The sequence below is a fragment of the Dryas octopetala genome, chromosome 2 (assembly GCF_963921425.1).
Source record: "Dryas octopetala chromosome 2, drDryOcto1.1, whole genome shotgun sequence".
Taxonomy (NCBI): Eukaryota; Viridiplantae; Streptophyta; class Magnoliopsida; order Rosales; family Rosaceae; genus Dryas; species Dryas octopetala.
The window spans coordinates 13,620,106-13,640,697 of record NC_141367.1 but is presented as its reverse complement, the minus strand read 5'-3'; the positions used below and the strand labels follow the sequence as shown (position 1 = coordinate 13,640,697).

The following is a 20,592-nucleotide window of genomic DNA, read 5'->3' as shown; positions in this document are numbered from 1 at the left end:
TAAAAATTTAGATAAAATTAGCCATATATGATACATTGCAACAAATTTTTAATTCATGTGATAAATTAAGACAATTTTTTTTAAAATGATAAAGTGAGATTGTGGGTAAAATGTAAAAAAAAATCATTTTTTTTTTCTTTTTGGTTCTTGAATTTTTAAATGGTTTGTTTTTATTTTATTTTATAGTTTTTTTTTACTTTTGTATTGAGAGTATGCAAATGGGTGCATGTGGAGGGTAATGGAGTGTTAGAATCAAGGCGATGGCTGTGTCGGCTACCTGAAAAAGTGTCACATCCCCAAGATCATAGCAACAGTTGCATGATGTTGCATCCTTTATTTTATTTTTCTTCTTGTTTTATTCGTTTATATTAATTGTTATTAGCTAATTATTTAAGTGGTTTGCCAACTTTGCATCATACGCTTTTTTTTTTTTTTTCCTTGAATTTGCACCTAAGGCTTTAATTATTAGTTTCTGATTGTCAGCTTGGAGCCTATGACCCACATTAATTCCACCGTACCTCATTCCACTAATTTTTTAATTTCTTTTTATGAAGTGGATAAAGATTCTGAAAGAGTGAATTTTCATATTGTCATATTTTGTTTTTTTTATGACAAATCTTGTCATATATTGTTTAATAATAGTGTATGGTGAAAGTGTTTTAACTTATAAGTCATGCTACTCTTATTCTTATCTTTTTTTTTTTGGCCACCTACTCTTATTCTTATCTTAATATGAGAGAAATGTATAATCTTAAAAACAAATTCAATATTATTTTTTTAAGAAGGTAAGTGAATTAGTCTAAATCTTTAAATTGGTTTAGATAATTTTACAGTAGTGCTAGATATACCACATTTTTATACCATAATTTCATACCACCTTATGTGGCAACTTACATGGCATTCATACATTGGATAATAAAAAATAAAAAGAAAAACCCAAAAAGAAAAAGAAAAACTATGTCCAATAAAGTAATGACACGTGAGATGGTATAAGAATGTGGTATAAAAAATGTGGTAAGTATAGCATTATTCATTTATTTAGAATGTCTACATTTTACGTAGACTTTATGCTCTCAATGTATTATTTTAAAAGGTCATAATTATTAATTGCTTAACTTGCATATGCAAAATAAAAATCCTTGTGGAAAGTCAAACACGTATTAGAAGTTTTGACAGTGGCTTGTTGATGGATTAGCCGCTACTGCCGATCAATCGACCATGTGTTTTGAACTTTGAAGTATGCACCAAGAGCCAGATAAAACTGATTTCGTGAGTTAAAATTTTGAATATAGAGATTGTGGGCTTGGCCCCTATAAGTCTATGACCCACATGAATTCAGCAATACCTAATCCCACTAATTTGTTAATCTATATTTATAAAGCAAATAAGTCTACTGAATAAAAATTTTAAGATACCACATATATATATAAAAATGTTCTAAAATTAACTGATTAGTAAGTTAATACAAAACTAACCACCCTGTTGGGCTTACTGCACAATGTAATCTTAAAATCTGAACCGTCTATTTTTTAGATTTTACTTCAAAGATCATCTCTCTAAAAAATCTCTAAAATCAGAAGTCATTTAGTCATTTGATTATAATAACAACTATTTATATGCTTTTATCGAAAATACTGATCGTCTATTTATTTGATCTTAATTAAATGACTACATGATTTTCGATTTACTTGATTTTTTGCAATGATGATCTTTGAAGTAGGGCCTAAATAATTGATAGTTCGGATTCTGAAATTAGTTATGTGATGAACCCAAAAGCATGGCTAGTTTCTTATTAACTTGTTAATTGATTAGTTTTAGAGCACTCCTATATATATACAGATCCCTTCAAGTGTGGGATCCCACATTTAAGCTTATTTGTAGGATGGAGTGAATGGGTCCACTCTATGTAGTTTTTCAATAATCTAAACCATCTCTTTTTAAGATCTCTATTTATAAATCATCCTTACAAAAAATTAGACAAATCGAAAATCATTTGACTATGCAACTTTGATAAAAAAAAATAGACAGTTTTGTCAAAAATATTTTGTTCATCTATTTATTTTATCAAAGTTATATAGGCAAATGATTTCCAATTTGGATAATTTTTTGCAAGAATAATCTTTGAATAGAGATCTAAAGAATAGACGGCTAAGATCGTTGAAATATTATATAAAATAAACCTTATGAGGGATCCCACAAATAAAATTATTTATGAGATCCCACACTTAAAGGGGCCTATATATATATCTATATATACCCAGTCTGATTCAAGTGCGAGCGTCGCATCTGACCGTTAGATCAGATCAACCAACGTGATCCAACGGTCAGATGCGGCATTCGCACAGTGCAAATGTCCGCACCTGATCGGCTTCATATATATACCAACATAATATGGCAGCATCCCTAGAAACCTAAGCTTCCTCTAAAGATTTCACACTTTTTTTTGGAGATTTTTGCATAATATTCTCTCGAGGCTATTTTGCAGCGCCATGTGGTTCAGTCTAATTCTTATTTTCAATATCATTGCGAGGTGGAATCATCATAGCATGCAATCCGGAGTTGTGATGCTATTGTTACTCTTTTTCCGTCTACTTTTGTTAAGACTTTTGTCCAAACTTTGAGTAGGTTGTGTTGTTACACAAACTTGAGCTCGACAATCTACAAGGTCTAGCTTCTGATCCAAGTGGTTGGGATGATGTGAGGTCGATAGTGAATGATCAAGTCCTCTACGGTCAGGTGGATAGGTACCGGTGTGATAACAGCCTAAGGTCCTCCGACGCTCAAGTTAGTAAGCTTAACAAAGTAAAAAAAGTAAATGTGTGTAATAAATGTCTAACCTCCTTTTCATAATGATGAGGGTATTAATAGTGATGCTTGAGCATGTGTCCTCTCCTTTCCTTGCCACATGGATAGTCAGCTTTGTTTGGGAGCATGGTCTTCCTGGGCAACTAGAAGTGGATCCCACGTGGGTGGGAGAGGAGCTGGCATGTGCACTAAGTGCTCTGTGCGCCTTGATGTGTAGGCCGCTCGGTAGTCTTTACTTGTGCTTTGAGAATGGATTTGGTTATGGGCCAAGTTGGTCACAGTTTAGTTTTCTAATATATCGACCTTAGCGTGTTGTTCATATTTATGCTCAGTAGATGTATCTGTATCAACAAATCCCCCAAATTCCCATGCAAGAAATTCCTTGCTTGGGGACTTTTTATTCTTCTTATTTCGAGCAGAAATATTCTCACGGGTCGATGGTAAATTGCTTGTCTGTAGAGGTGTACAACGAGCCGGCCCAGCTCATTTAAAATCGGTTCATTCGTGCTTCGTGCCGTGCTTGGGCTGGCCCATTTAATAATCGGGCCGGGCCGAGCCGGCCCAAATTATTTTAAACCTTATGCCTAGCCCAGCCCATGGCCCACCCAATAATGGGTCGTGCCGAGCCGGGCTGACTCGATTAATTATTTTAAGTTTCTATTATTATTTAATAAATCAAATAGTTTTTATGTCATTCCATTTTCTATCAAATTTTTGAATTTTATACTGTTTTCATTTCATTTTCTATCTAATTTCACCACCAAAATCAAAATTAAAAATTGAAACAAGGCTGATAATAAATTAAAAAAAAAATTGAAAAATACTAGTATAAACGGGCCGGCCTAAACCCATAACGGGCTTGGACCGACCCAACACAAAACGGGCTCGGGCTGAACCGACTTAACTGGATAGAAAACATTGGCTCAGTATAGGTCGGGCTCAACCCGACCCACTTATTAACCGGCCGGGCCGAGCGGAGCCCACTTTAAATGGGCCGGGCCTGTGCCGGATTCAGGTCGGCCCGACCCATTGTACACCTCTACTTGTCTGCCTAGGTGGTAATCAGGTCAGAGTCCCCCAACAATGGAATTCTCGCAAGGGATGTGAGGGTTGGTGTGTGTCAGTTTGAGCTTATTGGGGACACGTGGCAGGCCGTGGTTAGTTACTTTGGCGATGGTGGTTGGAAGTTTGAAGCATGTCGGTATTGTGTCTGCCATATGTCATGATCTTGTGCAACCCTGCCTCTTTGAATTATGGCGATTACCCCAGGGTTTGGGGCGTATAAAAAGGGGGTAGGGTTTGAAAATCTTCACGTTTCTTAATTGTCATTCACAGGTGCTTGATGTTCTTCGTGTCTTTGCTCAGCGATCTGTATTTTCTTGGCTCGGTGATTTGGCTCAAGCTCAGATTTTTTTTTTTTTTTGTATTTTACAGGTTTCTTCTTTCTCTCTTTTTTGTTTTATTAATTCGAGTTAATGTGTGGTTCTGACCCCAAAAAAACCTTATATTTTATTTAGAGCCATAACCATAAATCTGTGTCTCTTCTTGGTCTGTGTAGTGTAAAGATGTCTTATTAATTTGATAGTAAGGTGACTCAGAATTCTGGACGGGCTTTTCAAAGCGTGTTGGGTCGGTCCTCATTCCTCAAGTATGAATACGAGGTCTTCTCCTTCGAGGTCTTCTACCGCTTCCGAGGTAAGCCCCTTGAAGGGGAACTTTGTTGGTGCATATGGGTTTGAACCAAGGTATGAAATTTCTCCGAAAAATTTCTTTTTTTTAGGGTTCTGAAATCGAAACACATGTTTAATAATTTTTCAGGAAGACAAAAATTTCGGTGAAATTTACCGAAATTTATCAAAATTTAATGAAATTAATGAAATTTTCATATTTTCTATTTTCTTCAACTTTAGAAATTCACCAAAAATAGCTTGAGACTCCAAATAATTCACCAAAAAATTTTACGGACTCGTATTGATGAGTACTAATTTCCTATAACCTCAAAATAGTCAAATTGCTTTCAGAAAAATTATGAAAAATCCTACTCTTATAATTTAATTCTGAAAAAAAAACTAATCGCCAAATTCTTGAATTTTCATTTTCTAAAATTCATTTCCACACAACTAAGCTCTAGAACCACAACCAAAGGTCTAAGTTAGTTAAAATAAATTTAAAGAAATTTCTAATTCTTTTAAACAAACCTTAAAACAAATTTGAAAAATTTAAGTAACAAAATTACCATAAGCCAAAATTTGGGTTGTTACACTTAGTAAAGACAAAGCTTGACGTGAGAGGCACGGGAAAAAATGAAGGAAAGATTAAAAAAAAAAAAAAAAGACTGAAGAGAGAGGCATTGGGAAAAAAAGTAAGGAAAGAAAAAAAAAAAAAAAAAAAAAAAGAGAAAAAAGGAGGGGGGGATTGGGGCCTTTGGGCAATTGGAAAGAAAAAAAAAAGTTTGAGATTTCGTTTAGTTATTTTAAACTTTAAACTTTAATACATTTCTATATAAAAAAATAATTAAAAGTATTCTAAAGGGCCTAAAACCTAATATCCTAAAGAATATAGAGTATATAGGGTTTAATGTATAGATTATAAAGTATAAAGAGTATTAGGGTATATAGAATATATAGAGTATTAGGGTTTAGATTTTAGTGTATAATTAAATTATACAGTATAAATAATATATTAATTTTGTTTAATGTTAATAATTATAAACCCCCTAGTTACAGAGAAAATCTCTCATAACCTCCACCCAAAATATACCTCTCCCATAACCCTTAATCTTATACTTAATATTTTTCTAAACTCCCTAGTCAACTAATACCCAGCCAAGTTTGACTCCCCATCTTTTAATTTTCCAATTTTACCCGCCCTTTTCTTTGTTTTCATTTTCCATCTATGTGTTCTCTCTCTCTCTCTCTCTCTCTCTCTCTCTCTCTCTCCCATTTGCATGCTCTCTCTCCCCGCTGCTGTCGACGGCGCGTGCGCCGCCATCTGGCGACTGTTGCCGGCGATACCGGTCCTATCACGCTCGCCTCTCATCCCTCTTCCTCTCCTTGCCCTCCACTCTCCGCGAAACATAACATCGACGTCGGATCAGGTCTACGCAAACCAGAGCTCCCTCGCCGGCGATCCGCCTATTTCGGCGACGACGAGGTGCTGGACTGGTTGGGTTCTTCTCGCCTCTTCCTCCTCTATCTATCCATGGCCTTCTCTTTCCCAGAAAACCCACAGCAACCCAAATGCAGCCCGAAGTCCGATCTTCATCTCCGGCGGTGACTTCAAGATTCCGGCGACGTCACAGCCGCTCTCTACTTCCAAAAGCTTCCTCTCAATGTGGTGAGTGTGATGGTAGTCTCCGATTCTCCAACTGACCATCGTGGACAGCGAATCGATGCCGAGAAGGTCCGAGACTTACCACTGCCGTTGCCAGCGATTCTGGCGGCGGATTGAAGTGGTTCTGGTCTCATTCTTCTCCCATCGACAGTCTCTATCTACTGGTATACAAATTTGGGTTCAATTGCTTTGAATTTCAAAAGCCCTAATTTGAAATTGATTTGTGAATATGTTTGTGAAATGTATAGTTTGCGAATCTGTTTTAATTGAATTTGTTATTAATCGGATATAAATGTGGGTTTTTTAATTGATTTATATGTATATACAAATTTACTTCATTTATTGATTAAACAGTTTCAGTTCGTGAAACATGAGTTTTAAATGAATTTTGAATGAAATTATGGTCCTGAAATATGATGAATCAAATTTGTAGGTAGAAACAGATCGAGGCAGTGGCGGCTGTCGTGTACTCTTTGCGCATGAGGTGATCGGACGACGTTGTTTAGGGTTTCAGTTTCACTAATTAAATTCAATTTCAGTGCATTCAGTGAACTGAATTTGAATTTAATGAATACAATGAAACTAAATTCACTGAAATTGAATTCAGACTGAAACTAAATTTAGTCTCTAGTGAAACACTTAATTGATATAATTGTTATTTTTTATCAAGTAAAGGTTTAATTATTATTTTTTTTCCGTACAAAATAATGGCGTAATTATTTTTTTATTCTAGTTAATAAAAATGTAAAATTATATTTTTTTAGTGTAACTGAATTTCTGAAATTCAATTTCATTGATCCACGTCAGCACGCGTCAGAGAGCGTCAGCGCACGCGTCAGAGTGCATCAAAGCGCGTGAGAAGGGTAAAAAAGGTATTATAAGTTTTAGGGGATTTTGAGAGAGTTTCTAGATGGGTGGGGGTTTAGGAAAACTTTTAGGTTGGTTAGGGGGTTTAAAATTACTCACTATTTTGTTTATTCATTATACTAATTTTATTTAACAGTATTTGCTCCAGCGCGCATTATATTCACCTTATATCACATAAAACCTACTATATAATTTGATTTTTTCAATATTTTTTATTTATTTAGTACATAATATGTTAAATAAACATATGGTAAAGTTTCATTAAAAATTTTCATATTTTGATTGCAATTTTCGTCGTTTCCGTCTAATTTTTGTTGAAATTTAAAAATTTTCGAAATTTCAATCGAAATTTCTTCGAAATCCAAAATTTAATTCCTTGATTTGAACTAGCTATATATTGACTTGGGTTATTGTTATTTAATTTTGAAGTCAGATACTAAGGAGGCAGTGGATTGCATATTCTAAAAAAAAAAGTTTTAATTTATTTTATTTTAACACTGTTTGTAATTTAATCAATTCTTTAGAATTTAGATGTCAAAATTGCAGTGATTTTGTTACCATAGATTTGTTAGGAGAGTGGAAATGAATAAGTCACGTATAAATGTATAATGTACTAGTTCTTGTCATATTATGCCACCAAATTAATTTCTAACTAAGCATAATATTAGTTTTAAAAAAAAAAAAACTAAGCATACTATTCTAAATTTTAATCATACCATATCTAGTAATGAGAGTTTTCCAACAAGATAGTAATGACCCCTTGGTATAAATAGAGTACATATATCCACTACAAGAAATATGAGCAATAACCACCCTTGGATTGAAACTAGTTCCCCTTATGTTGCTATTTCATGAAAATATGGTCAAATTTTCATGATTTTTAATTGATTTTGCTAAGTCACACCATATTAGTGGGTGTACATTAAATACAATTTTCCCATCTTGCTCAAAATATATATGGCTTAATTGAGATAACTACTTTACATTATAGTTACAACTACCAAATAAATTAGGAAATTAAGTTAGATAAATAGTGGGTTTGAAAAAATTATTGGATCTGTTTGATTCTTGAATATGTAGTATTAATGTTCTATATATATGCTGCACTCTCTGGCTTTGGAAATGATTTGAATTACCTTTCAATCATTGTCGGATGCCCATCTTATTTATAGGCACTTTTAACAGCATGAATTTTCGCAGGACATTCTATGTACATATATTCTTTTATATATGAAATAAATTATTTCTCTGCTAATTTTTTAGACCAGAGTTTCTTCATTTTTTTGTGTGTTGTCGCTTAATTTTCTTGTTCGGTTGTTTGGTTTTATGTAAACTTGAACTTTTTATCAATATCATTACAGGATGGGGAACCAATGAGGACTTGATCATATCCATCTTGGGGCTAAGAATCCATGATACTAGTTTTCACAAGCTTACTCTTTGGCTAAAAACTTGTGGGAGGAAGCAAACACATCCGTTGAAAGGGCTGATACATTTGGTTTTCTGAATTTCTCTTAATCAGAGAGAACAATAAAGCAACAAAAGAAGTGGACTAAAAGCAATCAGGTTCTTGATCTTCACATGATCTACTTTTGGATAGGCAGGCTTATCGATCATTCTTGCCATAAGAGGTCCCTTGAAGAGGATGTTGCACATCACACAACTGGGGACTTCAGCAAGCTAGCTAGGTACAGTTTCTTGAGTATAGCTGTTTTAGTCTAGAAGGAATATAGATTATCTTCTAATTAACAAAAACCTAGGTACACTTTTATGCATTCTTTTCCCACTCCAAGAAGGCTGCATGACATTCATACTGTGATTGTTTTAGCAACCATTTGTTTGGACAGGTGCATCGAATGATATATGAGGGCTGTTTTTCACTTTTGAAAACATGAAAATATATGGTTTATTAAATAAAGGTCCCAGCAAAGCATTGACTAAAGTCATCCATTGATATGGCTTTTTTTACTTTCAAATTTGTTAATGGTATTTATGCATATTTTATGCTGGGCAAGTTAATTTTCATATATATGGACTTTACCATATCAAACTTTTATTCCATTGGGGTAACAAAAGGAAGTTTGACTGCTAATGATAACTGCCCCAGTTGACTTGAATTATCCTAAATCTTTGGAGCAGTTATTCAGATCTCAGAAATTAATTGGTAGAGGTGACATTTTGGAGCTAGGCTAAGCTTTGGGGTTTGTTTAGAAGTGTTTCTCTTGCCTAGGTGGAAGGTTTTAGGCAGGTTGTTGTTCATTGTGACTCTCTCTGCTGTTCAGTTGGTTGGTTCTACTATGGAGGCTAATCACCCTCTCTTTAGCCTGCTTAACTGCTGCAAGGATCTTATTCATAGAGATTGGGCCTGCATTTATAGGGCTTGTTTAACGAGAACTGCTGACCATTTAGCTGGACTTAGTCTTGGGCTTAGCTTAGGATTGTATATCTTTGATTCTTTGTAAGATCGCAAACGACACAAAACATGCATAAGATTTTACCAAACAATAATGTGATTTGAAGTTAAAACACATTTACCAAAAATATAGCATAATTATCTAATTTGGTTCTCATTAAAATGTCCATTAAGTTACTAATATATATGCTTATTTATAATTTGTAAAAAGTTTGTAAAAAAGCAATCCATGTGAGGGTGTGCCAAGAGTTAGTTAGATCTAATAAATTCTTTTTTGGTCAAATTAGTCCAATACATTGGATTTCTAATATTCCTACTTAAATTTTAGTGAAGTGATTTTTTTTTTTCATAATTAATCATTTGGTAAATAACTAAATATTCTTCCCAAGAACAACGTACGTACAACCATTTCTTGCATGCCAGCAAAAAGAAAATTCTCCTGCAAACCGAATTTTATTGGACAAGTAAGCCCATGGCCATGGTCATAAAGCTACTGTCATTCGTAGAGACAAAAACACTAAACGCACGTTACTTGTTTGATTGATAAAAGGATAAGCAATATATATATATATATATATTTTTTTTTTATTTGGGAGGAGATTTAAACTTAAAATCTCGTCTAACAAAAGAGAAAAAATTACCACTAAACCAACTTGATTAAAGAAAATTAAAATCAAGTTGAGTAACATTAATAATTTAAGTAGCTAAAATTAATTCAGTTAAGTTCAGACGTACGCTTGTGGAATGATCAAGCGTTGTACAAAGCTTTAATTCCTTGAATATCATCACGATGCAAAGCGTGGTTGGCGACTCCAGAAGCAATGTAGGGGTACATGATAGCTCCTTCAACTGAGCTATGCGCAAGTCCCAGGAGGTGTCCAATTTCATGCAAAGCCACCGTCTCCAGGTCATAGTAACCTCTAAGGGCACCCACCGACCATGGCTCATCCGCGTCATAGTGGAAGCTTCCGTGGGTCGGCGGGAAAGCGTGGGCCAGCACCCCGCCGGCCCCATCAAATGGGGTCCCATCTCCATGGTCCCCGTACTCGAAACTGATCCTTATGTCGGCCCTTTTGTGGTTCTTTTGGGCCATCAGTCTGAACCTGAAGTGTGTGTTGTGGGCCCATGTTTGGAAGGCTCGTTTGACGGCGTTCATGGCCTCGGGTGGGGTGCTCGGATCAAATCTGTAGCTGAGGTGGTACTTGGAAGCAGGCCACTTGTGCTTTCCTCTAAAGAAAGAGTAGTGAGAGACTATTCCATCGCTGATGGAATGTCTATCACGGCCGTAGTGACGGCCGTGGTGGTGCTTATTATTCCCGGATTGCATCGGGTTGGTGCCATTGATGATGTCTGCCACGCCGCAGCGGGCAGTCATCATCTTTGACACCGTTTTGCCGTCCAACGTGCCGGTGGGCTTGATATGGTAGTTGAGCTGGTAAGTCTTGACGGCTGACTCCAAGAGTTCGTCGAAATCATCATCATCGGCATGAAGATGGGAGCCATAGCTTAAGTAGCCAAACTTTTCAAGGTATGTTTTGAGGTCATGGATGCCTTGGACCTTGTCACCCTTGTGACACCCCTTGAGATGCTCCAGAAACTCAAATGCTGATGAGTTATGATGGTGGGGTTCTAATAATGAAGTTGAATAAGAGAGGAGAGACAGGAGGAGAGTGCATGTGAAAAGTGATGGACGACTTTGTAATGCCATTGCTACGTATATGCTAAGAAATTATATATAAGCCTCAATAGTTGGAGGGCTATTTATAGACTCAAATGAGCGTACATATGCATATAAAATTATATATATATATAAATAAATAATTTTATTTAAATGGCACATTGTGGATCTACAGATCTACTCAATATTATGAAAAGGGTCATCACTACATCCCCGGCCATAGTACGTATTTATATATATATATATATATATATATATATGTCTACTGGCAAAACACATGCAATTTTTTTTTTTTTTTTTTCATATTTTCAGCGCTGAACACCGGCAATGATTTTTTTTTTTATAATAATAGCCGATGCATGCTCGTTGCTGTTTCCTCTTCTCGGTTTTTAGGGTATAGGTACATGGTCACCCCATATTCTTTTAGGGTGTAGAATAGATCTTATGGGATTTACCGAGTGCTTAAGAAAAAAATAAAAATGGATGACCGAGCACTCAGCAATGGCTGCCCAGCGCTCCATACATGCCTAGCTGGTATCCATAAAAAAAATTTGATGACGTTCGCCTAACAGAATAGCTTTATATATTCAAAACATATCGAAGGCAAATTTGGTGAACAAATTTGATGGCCGATGGCTCTAGCATTATTATTTCATATGTAATTAGATAATTTTTTATAGTATATTTTCAAGACCTACATTGCTACACTTACTAAATTTTGTTCATTAAAATAAATAAGATATAAAAATACATCATTTGATGATCAAATTTAACAACTCTAATAATTTTTTTATTTTAAAACTACATCTTGAGGTTAATTGGTGATTCCCAGCAAAAAGGAAATCTGGTCAACACTAAATTAATTAATTCTAATTAAGGGAGACTAGTAGGAAGAATTAATTTGCATGCAGTTCCCCTAATCAATACATATTATTGATAATTTGACACTAACCTCTACCCTTAAGCATTAAACAATTGAGATCAACTGAATCAAAGTTAAGGAATCGAGCAAACCTGGACATCATATCGAACAAAAGATGGAGGGTCAAGTGGGCGAATAATGGTCAAAGACCAACAACAGCCACACCGAGAACTCAATCAATTCAAGTTCACATGTGCGCTGGAAAATATTATTCCCAAACCAACACAACTTGTGTTTAATTATAGATTTATTTAAATAAGATTATCTCTTTTTTGTTTGCTAGCTTATTTCTGTTTTCTTTTTGCCAAGTACATATTTATGTTTATTATATGCATTAATTTTTGTTTAGCAGAATGTTTTTATATATATTTATGTGTATTTAAACACAAATATGTAAGGTCATGTGCTGGATAATATTCCCCAACCAAGTTAATTTATTCATTGCTGTTTATAAGCCTTTAAATAAGAATTTTGCTTCTTGTCGGGTGCTTACATATTATGTTCATATATGTATTTCTGTATTCGATCAGAATGTTTATATGTGTATTTAAACACAATTTTGTAAGTACATCCATGTATGTATTATGGTGCAGGATATTCCTGAACCAACTTCAAATGTGTTTATATATATAATTCTGTTTGGTAACTTTAACACCTAAATATTCTAGGTACTCTAATACCGTTTCGAAGTTAAAACATTCAACCCAAACTATTTGGTAGTAGGTGAAGAGGCCCAAAATATAATACATTGTAATGCAACTGATGCATGTGAGATTCTATTATCAACATCTCTAATCACCGCCAGTTGGTTTTTTATTTCTAACGTTAACATGATATATATTAAAGTGGGGAATTCGTGTGTCAAAGCTAACACAACTACTTATATTCCACGTCACCCAATATAGTTCATCCACATATTTGGGTCCGATCACACGTGATGGTATTCAAGTACCACATTCTGCGTAGCAGAAGCGAGTTTTAAAATTCTTAAAACGTTTAAAGGATCTCTAATCTTTGCTAAGTTTAGTTTTTTAAAATTTTTAAAACATTTAAGAGATCTCTAATCTTTGCTAAGTTTAGTTTTAAAATTTAATGTTTGCTTATATATATATATTAACTAATTTCATTTTTTAAAGTGTACATAAATTATTTTTTAAAATTATTTAGTTTAAATAACAGACTGGCCTTTTGAGGGTTAACTTTAGTTAACTATGTTAAAAAATAAAGAGTGCATGGCGCAAGAAATAAATGAAATCAGTGGGAGGCGAATGTAATAAACTTAAACCATTAACATAATAAACAAACATTTTCTTGAAAGCAAAAAATGCCTACCTAGAAGAGATGTATGAGAAGAGTTGAGTAAGCTATTAAGGTTAAAGCTTATGGCTTATGGCTTTAGTTTGAAAAGAGGAGAAGAGATTGTTCAAAAATGAGTGTATAGTTTGTTTGCAATGGAAAAAACAAATGTGTACAATGGGTTCAGGTTACGTGATGCCTATGGGGCCTTGTAAGTTGTCCTAGGCTTTCTTAGGTTAGTCTCTTGTTTTCCTTTGATTTTCAATGCAAAATGACAGTAGTACTTATTTTGTTGGAGAATGTTTTAATTTCAAATCTCATGGATCACAATTCATTAATTAAAAAAAAAAAATGTGTGTGATATGTTTGCTTCCCAAAAGAACAAATAAATTTATGTCTTTTTGTATGGATCCAATAATAATTTACAACTTTGGGTAATGGACTTGTATCCAAGAGTTTTGTTTGGTTTCATGCCTTTAAGTTCAAATGTGTTATGTCTGATTCAACTAAAAGGGTACAAGACTTTTTCACAAAAGGCACTTGGCTTTCTATAAAAAGGCTACAAATCAGTTTGTTATTTAACCTAGTTTTACTCTATATACTAAGCAAAAATTAAAAGATATTATGTCTTAATTTTGTTTCATTAAAAGTTAAATGAGACAATTCGTGTTTCATTTCATGCTCGGGCTGGCCCATTTAATAATCGGCCCAGCCCAACTCAATTATCTTAAACTTTAAGCTCACTTCGACTCATAACGGGTCATACTAGGCTCATTCCGGGCAAACTCGATTATTTATTTTAAAATTTTTAAGTTTTAATAATTATTTAATAAAAATTATTAACTAATTTTTTTAAGTTGTTCAACATCGTCTCAATAAAATTAAAGGGAAATTAATATTTCACTTGTAAAAAAAAAAACTTAATGATAAAATATTTAACTTTAATATTGTCACAAAAAATTGATGTTAAAATATTTTGTAAACAAATAGCAATTAATAATAAATATTTTAGAGTAGAATATGTAATGTTTTATTGAATTCTGGGGAAATCTTTGATTTAAATAAATATTTTTATTTATAGAGACAAACATTAATTAATATTTAAAATTTGAAAAAGAAATTGAGAAAAATTAATGTAAACGGGTCTGCCTGTACGTAACGGCCTATTGGGACGGCTCAAGCCCATGACTGGCCCAACCCAAGACGAGTCGAGTCGACTTTAAATGGGCCAGGCCAGTGCCAAATCCGGGCCAGCCCAACCCATTGTACACCTGTAATCCTACTTATATATATCCAAGTGACATAACATATGTATGTCAATTAATTAGGACATGAAAACAAAGTCCAGTTTACCATCCAAACATCAAATAAAGAAAATTCACACTAACTAGCTATTGGTTTAGTTCTCTCCACACAATTCTGGTAGACATTTTGAATTTCGAACGTCCTCCTCCCCAGTTTAAAGAACCAAAAAACAAAGCAAATTTGTACACATTTAAAATTTGATAGTTGCTTTAACACAAAGAAACAAGTCTAAATCCACATAAAAAGAACACCATCAACCAAAAAATTGTTGCGTACGTACCAAGAAAAATTCACTAAAAGTATTTCAATTACTGCAAAACAACAAAAAAAGTAATTTCCAATTGTGAAATCCTAATAACCATCTGACAGGCTCATCCATTTCCATGATGGCTTGCACACTCAAACCTGCAGACATGAATTGAACATATACATTCAATCAACAAGAACAAACTCATTACAACACTATATAATCGTCAAGTATATTAATTAAACAAAATAAATAAGGTTGATTCACAATTTAGTCCATTTTATTGGTCATCTGTAGACTAAAACCTTATTATTAATATATAAGAATTGACTGAGGTAATATTATCAAGTTGCCACATTGGTGTTTTATATTCCAAAATTGCCCCTACTATTATCCTAAAATTAATGATGAATTTAAATCCCACAATTTATGGGATTTAATTAAATTGTAGAAATCTCATAAAATATGAGATTTATTCACCTGCTATCCAAATAAAAATAGATCAGCTCACAAAATGAAAAGTAAATCAAATGGCTAGGAAAAAAAGTATTGGTTGGTACATTTCAAATGTACAACTTAAACCTAAAACATACACCCTTAGACCTAAATATATACCTAGTTTGTCGCTTAAAAGTATAATTGATACATTTGAATTGTACTAATATGTGGGTTGATACATTTCAATTGTACCAATATGTAGTTTGGTGTATTTCAACCCTACCAATGTGTGGGTTGGTAAATTTCCTTTGTATTAATACGTAGGTTGGTACATTTAACGAAACAACCAAGAATAGCAGAGCACTTCTTGCAACGCTCAATGCTGTTTCCTTTGCTCATTTGTTACCCTAGCTACTTTCCAACGGGTTACCTCATACTCTTCTAGGGTGTAGCTAGAATGGGGTTTGTGGAAGCTGCATGTTACGTTTTAACTCTCAATTTTTAGCAGACCCTAAAATCCTAGAGTTAACTCTGATCCTAATATAAAGCCAAAAAACTAGCCAGGTGATGAGCGCTCAGAGTAGGAGAAAAATGTGCTAGGTTATTAAGTAAGTTTAGGTACCCTTTCTCCGGGTAGGTCTACAATGTTGCAAAACTCTTTTGTTGTTTATTACTATCTTTAGATGTACCCTTTGACTTTGACTTGAATATAATTTAAATATGGCCAGTGCTATTCCGACTACCCTAAATTGTTAAGTTGACCACCCTATTTCAAAATTTCAACTTTACCCTTAAAACAAAAAATTTCAAGTTTGTTTGTCGGGTTATTCGACAGTTATCTACCGAAATATTTATGATTATTCGACAGTTATCTGTTGAATGTTGGTGGATTATTCAGTGGATAACCACCGAATGGAAATGAAAAAGGCATTCGACAGTTATCTGTCGAAATATTTGTATTAATTCGACACTTATCTGCCGAATATTGATGAATGTTTCGGTAGATGACCACCGAACAGATCTGGGTGATTTTATCATGTTTTTGCAATAAAGGGTAAAATAGGAAAAAAGTTGGAAAAAATACGTTAAGGTGGTCAACTCAGCAGCTAAGGATGGTCTGCATAGCCTCACTCTTTAAATATTTGTCATAGTCCTTTGGGTTAGTAGTAGTAAATATGTCGAACAACATCTTATGTATGAATGTTTGTCAAGGTTATATTTGTTGAACTCGTAACCTTAATTGGGTTGGTTTTATTAAATAAATATATTGTAGTTTTATTTAACTATTTATCTCTATTGACAATAAACATTATAATTAATTGCCCTAGAGGTGTCAAACGGGTTGGCCTGGCTTGGCTAGGCCTATTTAAATTGAGCTCATCGTGCTTTTATGCCGTGTTTGGGCCGACCCATATAGTTAAGACTTAGGACCGGCACAGCTCACGTCCTGCGCGCCATTCGTGCTCGTGCCGTGCTTTAAACGGGTTGGCCCACTAATCTTTTTTTTTAATATTATTTTTTAAGGTGATAAAACTAATCTTATGATATTTTTTCTTATTTATAATTAAATATTAACATTATTTTTCATGAAAATTGAATATTTTTGTTTAAAAGTTCTCTAAAAATGGAAGAAAACAATGTTAAAGGAGTCGTGCCTAATTCGGACCCATTTCGTGCTCATGCTCGTGCCGTACTTGGCCCGTGTCGTGCTCGTGCCGTGCCGTGCTTGATAGGTTAAAAACTTCGGCCCGGCCCGACCCATTTAATCGTGTCGTTCCTTGCCGTGTCTATTTTAATCATGTCGTGCTCGGGCCGGTTTGGTATTGCTGTAAAGTAAAATAGCTGTGAAGTAAAGTCAGTTGTAAAGTAAAGCAGTTAAGTGTTTGGTAAACTATGTTTTCAAAAGTGCTATGAATGCAAAAAACAGTATCAAAGTGTTTGGTAAATGTTAATGTAAAAGTTTTTTAGCTGTGTATAATTACTAAACATTGTTATTGTGATTTACTGCAGTTTTCAAAAGCATATAGAAACCTACTTTCTCGTTTTTGCTGTGGGGAGTTGAGAATTGTGGGGAAAAACAATTTTTAATTTTTTTACCAAACACAAAAATTGATGTAGGTGATTGAGAATTGTCATCCACAACAGTTTTTGGGTCCTTCAGTGCATTCTCAAATGGATCCTAAAACCATATAGGAATTTAGATTTGTACTTAAATCCAATTTTTTAGGTTAAGGTCCAAAAAATAGACTTTTTTAAAATTTTGACTCATATTATCTTTTAAAATTAAGATAATTAATATGAATTAATTTTTAAAAATTATGAAAGATAATATTAGTTAGGACATTTTTTAATTAAAACATTCAAGATTATTTAGTTTTTATGTTGTATATTTTAAAATAATAAAAGATAATATCTGTTTTATATTATAAAAATATATAAAAAAAATGCATTAACTCACAAAATCGAAAATAATCAAACAAGTAAAAAAAAAGTATATATAGGTATATTTCAATTGTACTAATACCTGGGTTGGTGTATATATATATATATATTCAATTAGGTCACACTAACAAATATGCGTACTTGATCCGAACGCTCAATTTCAACCGTCGATCGTTCGGCCATGTTGCTTCCTTCCTCAAGTTTTAAGGGTAAATCCCCATCTTTTCACTTCATCAGTTCATCCCCTCTTAAGGTATAAAATGAGCTTGGTGGAGGTGCTATGTTAGGGTTCCGCCCAAAATCACAGAGCTAAACTATAACATAAACACCGACAAACCATCAATCAATTGGTACAATTGAAATGTACCCATAAAGAATTTTTTCCTTATTTGATTATTTTATACTTTTTTGGGCTGATGAATTTTTATTAGATTAATATAATTTAAATCGCACAATTAATTTTAGGATAATATGATAATATTAGAATATTATAATATGATAATATGCTAATATTATAATATTAAGATAATATAAAATTAGGATAATATTATGATAATACTAGAATAATATTAAAATTTAAATATTATTAATTTTAGAATAATATTAGATATTTTTTAAATTAAAAACATCTTAATAATATTTTTGGACCTTAGTTAAAAGTTTAAAAGCACTAAAGTATTAGTCTGTCAGTTTGGTATTGCTGTGCTGTGAAAATAATCACTGTCAAATGTGTTGCGATTATAATCAGTTGTGAAATAAAACAGTTGAGTATTTGGTAAACTGTATTATGAAAAGTGATGTAGGTACAAAAAACGATTCTTATGTGTTTGGTAAATATTAGTGTTAAAAGTGCTTTGATTGTATATAATGACTAAAATAGACATGATGCTGAAAGTGCTTTCCACTTAGATTTATACATTTTTTTTCTAATTTTTTTTCATAATTTTCAATTTGAAAAAAAAAAAGATATATATATACCAACCATAGACAAATAAACTTATTATGTTTGGCATCGTTTCAAAATTATATTTGGAAAAAAAATTGCAAACCATTATAATTTTATTTCTCAAAAAAAAAAAAAACATTAAAATTTATTAGTACAAATACGGTGCCATCATTTCAATGGCACATTGAAGTACCATAATTTTAATTGAATAAGTAATGAAACTTGAATGCTAACCAATGTTGAATGTTAAATCCTACATACAACATGAATATTAAATAATTTTGGTTTATAAAAATAACTAAACTCCTCCTACATATATATATATATATATTAAAATATCTAAATACATGATGCACTCATTAAACTTACAGCAATATTATTCCTCAATGCCTCCATTTCTTGTTCTACCTGACCATCTTCTTCTTGTGCATGAGCTTCCCTCCCTATCTCTTCACTTAGGATGTCATTTGGGTCATTTCCACATTCTTCAAAATGACAGTCACGTTGGGCATGCCTTCTTATATAGTTATGAAGTGTCATGGTTGCAATAACTATTTTCACTTGCTTCTTGAATGGATAACTAGGCATGTCTCGTAATATATTCCATCTTTGTTTCCACACTCCAAAAGTGCGTTCAATAACGCTCCTAAGAGAAGAATGTGCTTGGTTGAATACTTCTTTATAGCCAATTGGTTGAGTACTCCTACGGAAATCAGGAAGATGATACCTTTCACCTTTATATGGTCCTAAATAACCTTTCATTTGTGGGTATCCTGCATCCACTAGATAATATTTTCCTGAAAATACAAGATATATTTGGTTTATAATATAATGTTTAATTATAAATTGAACAATAAGTTAAATTATATACACATTTTTTTTCTCAAAAAATTACCATTTAGAGGTTTAGGAAAATTCAAAGTATGATCTCGTAGAACCGAAAGGAATACCCTTGTATCGTGAGCAGTGCCTTCCCAACCTGCACATGCAAATATAAATTGCATGTCAAAATTGCATGCGGCCATTATATTTTGTGTCAGTACTCCCTTCCTTCCAATATATGGTACTTGATCGATCACAAGGAGGTATTGAGGCATGCACATGTATTCCATCAATAGCACCAATGCAATCCTACAAATGATAATAAGAAAGGCTTCAAATAAAATTATAAACCTTAATTTACATGAAAACAAAATAAGTATAATAATTACCTTAAAATGAGGCATATATCTGGAATCTCTCATTATTTCTGGTGGGACTGTTTTAAACTCGGGATCCAATGGTTTTATGACATCTATAGCCATACGACATACAATATCTAGTAAAATACCAAAATATCTACTCACAGTCTCACCAGAATATTGAAATCGTTCTTGTGCTAGCCTATTTCCTGCACCATGTCCTAAAATATGTAAAAACATTCCCAAAATCTCAGCAGCACCCATTCTCCTGCTACCCTTCAACCCATAATTGACTTGCAAGTCCTCACATAATCTTATAAAAGACATCTTTGTCCATCCTAAATAGATTATGACAACGACTATCATTTCCTTCTAACACTCCCATCAACCAAATATTACCTGTTTGAGAAGAATCCATACAAGGATTTTTATAAATATATTTCAGATAATAAAGTTCAATAGCTCGAGCACATACGCATATAATTTGATTTGTCACTTCATCTTCAGGAATGTCCATACTCTAAAATAAACATGCAAGTTTTATATGTTTTCATGAAACATCATTCCACCGTGCATACAAATATTAAATACAGAAATATAAAAAGGAATCATAACAAATAACACCAAAAAAAAATTATCCAAATAATAGTCAAATATAATAAGTTAGCAATCCAAATAAACATTGCTAATTCAAACAATAATGTCAATAACCTAATATA

The 20,592-nt window shown here is 33.2% G+C and overlaps 2 pseudogenes; both read right to left on the bottom strand.

The window, feature by feature from the left end:
* Positions 1-10,166: 10,166 nt before the first annotated feature.
* Positions 10,167-11,126, bottom strand: LOC147293256 (metalloendoproteinase 2-MMP pseudogene; annotated as a pseudogene).
* Positions 11,127-19,031: 7,905 nt separating this feature from the next.
* LOC147293255 (uncharacterized) lies at positions 19,032-20,258 on the bottom strand (annotated as a pseudogene).
* Between the last annotated feature and the right edge of the window lie 334 nt (positions 20,259-20,592).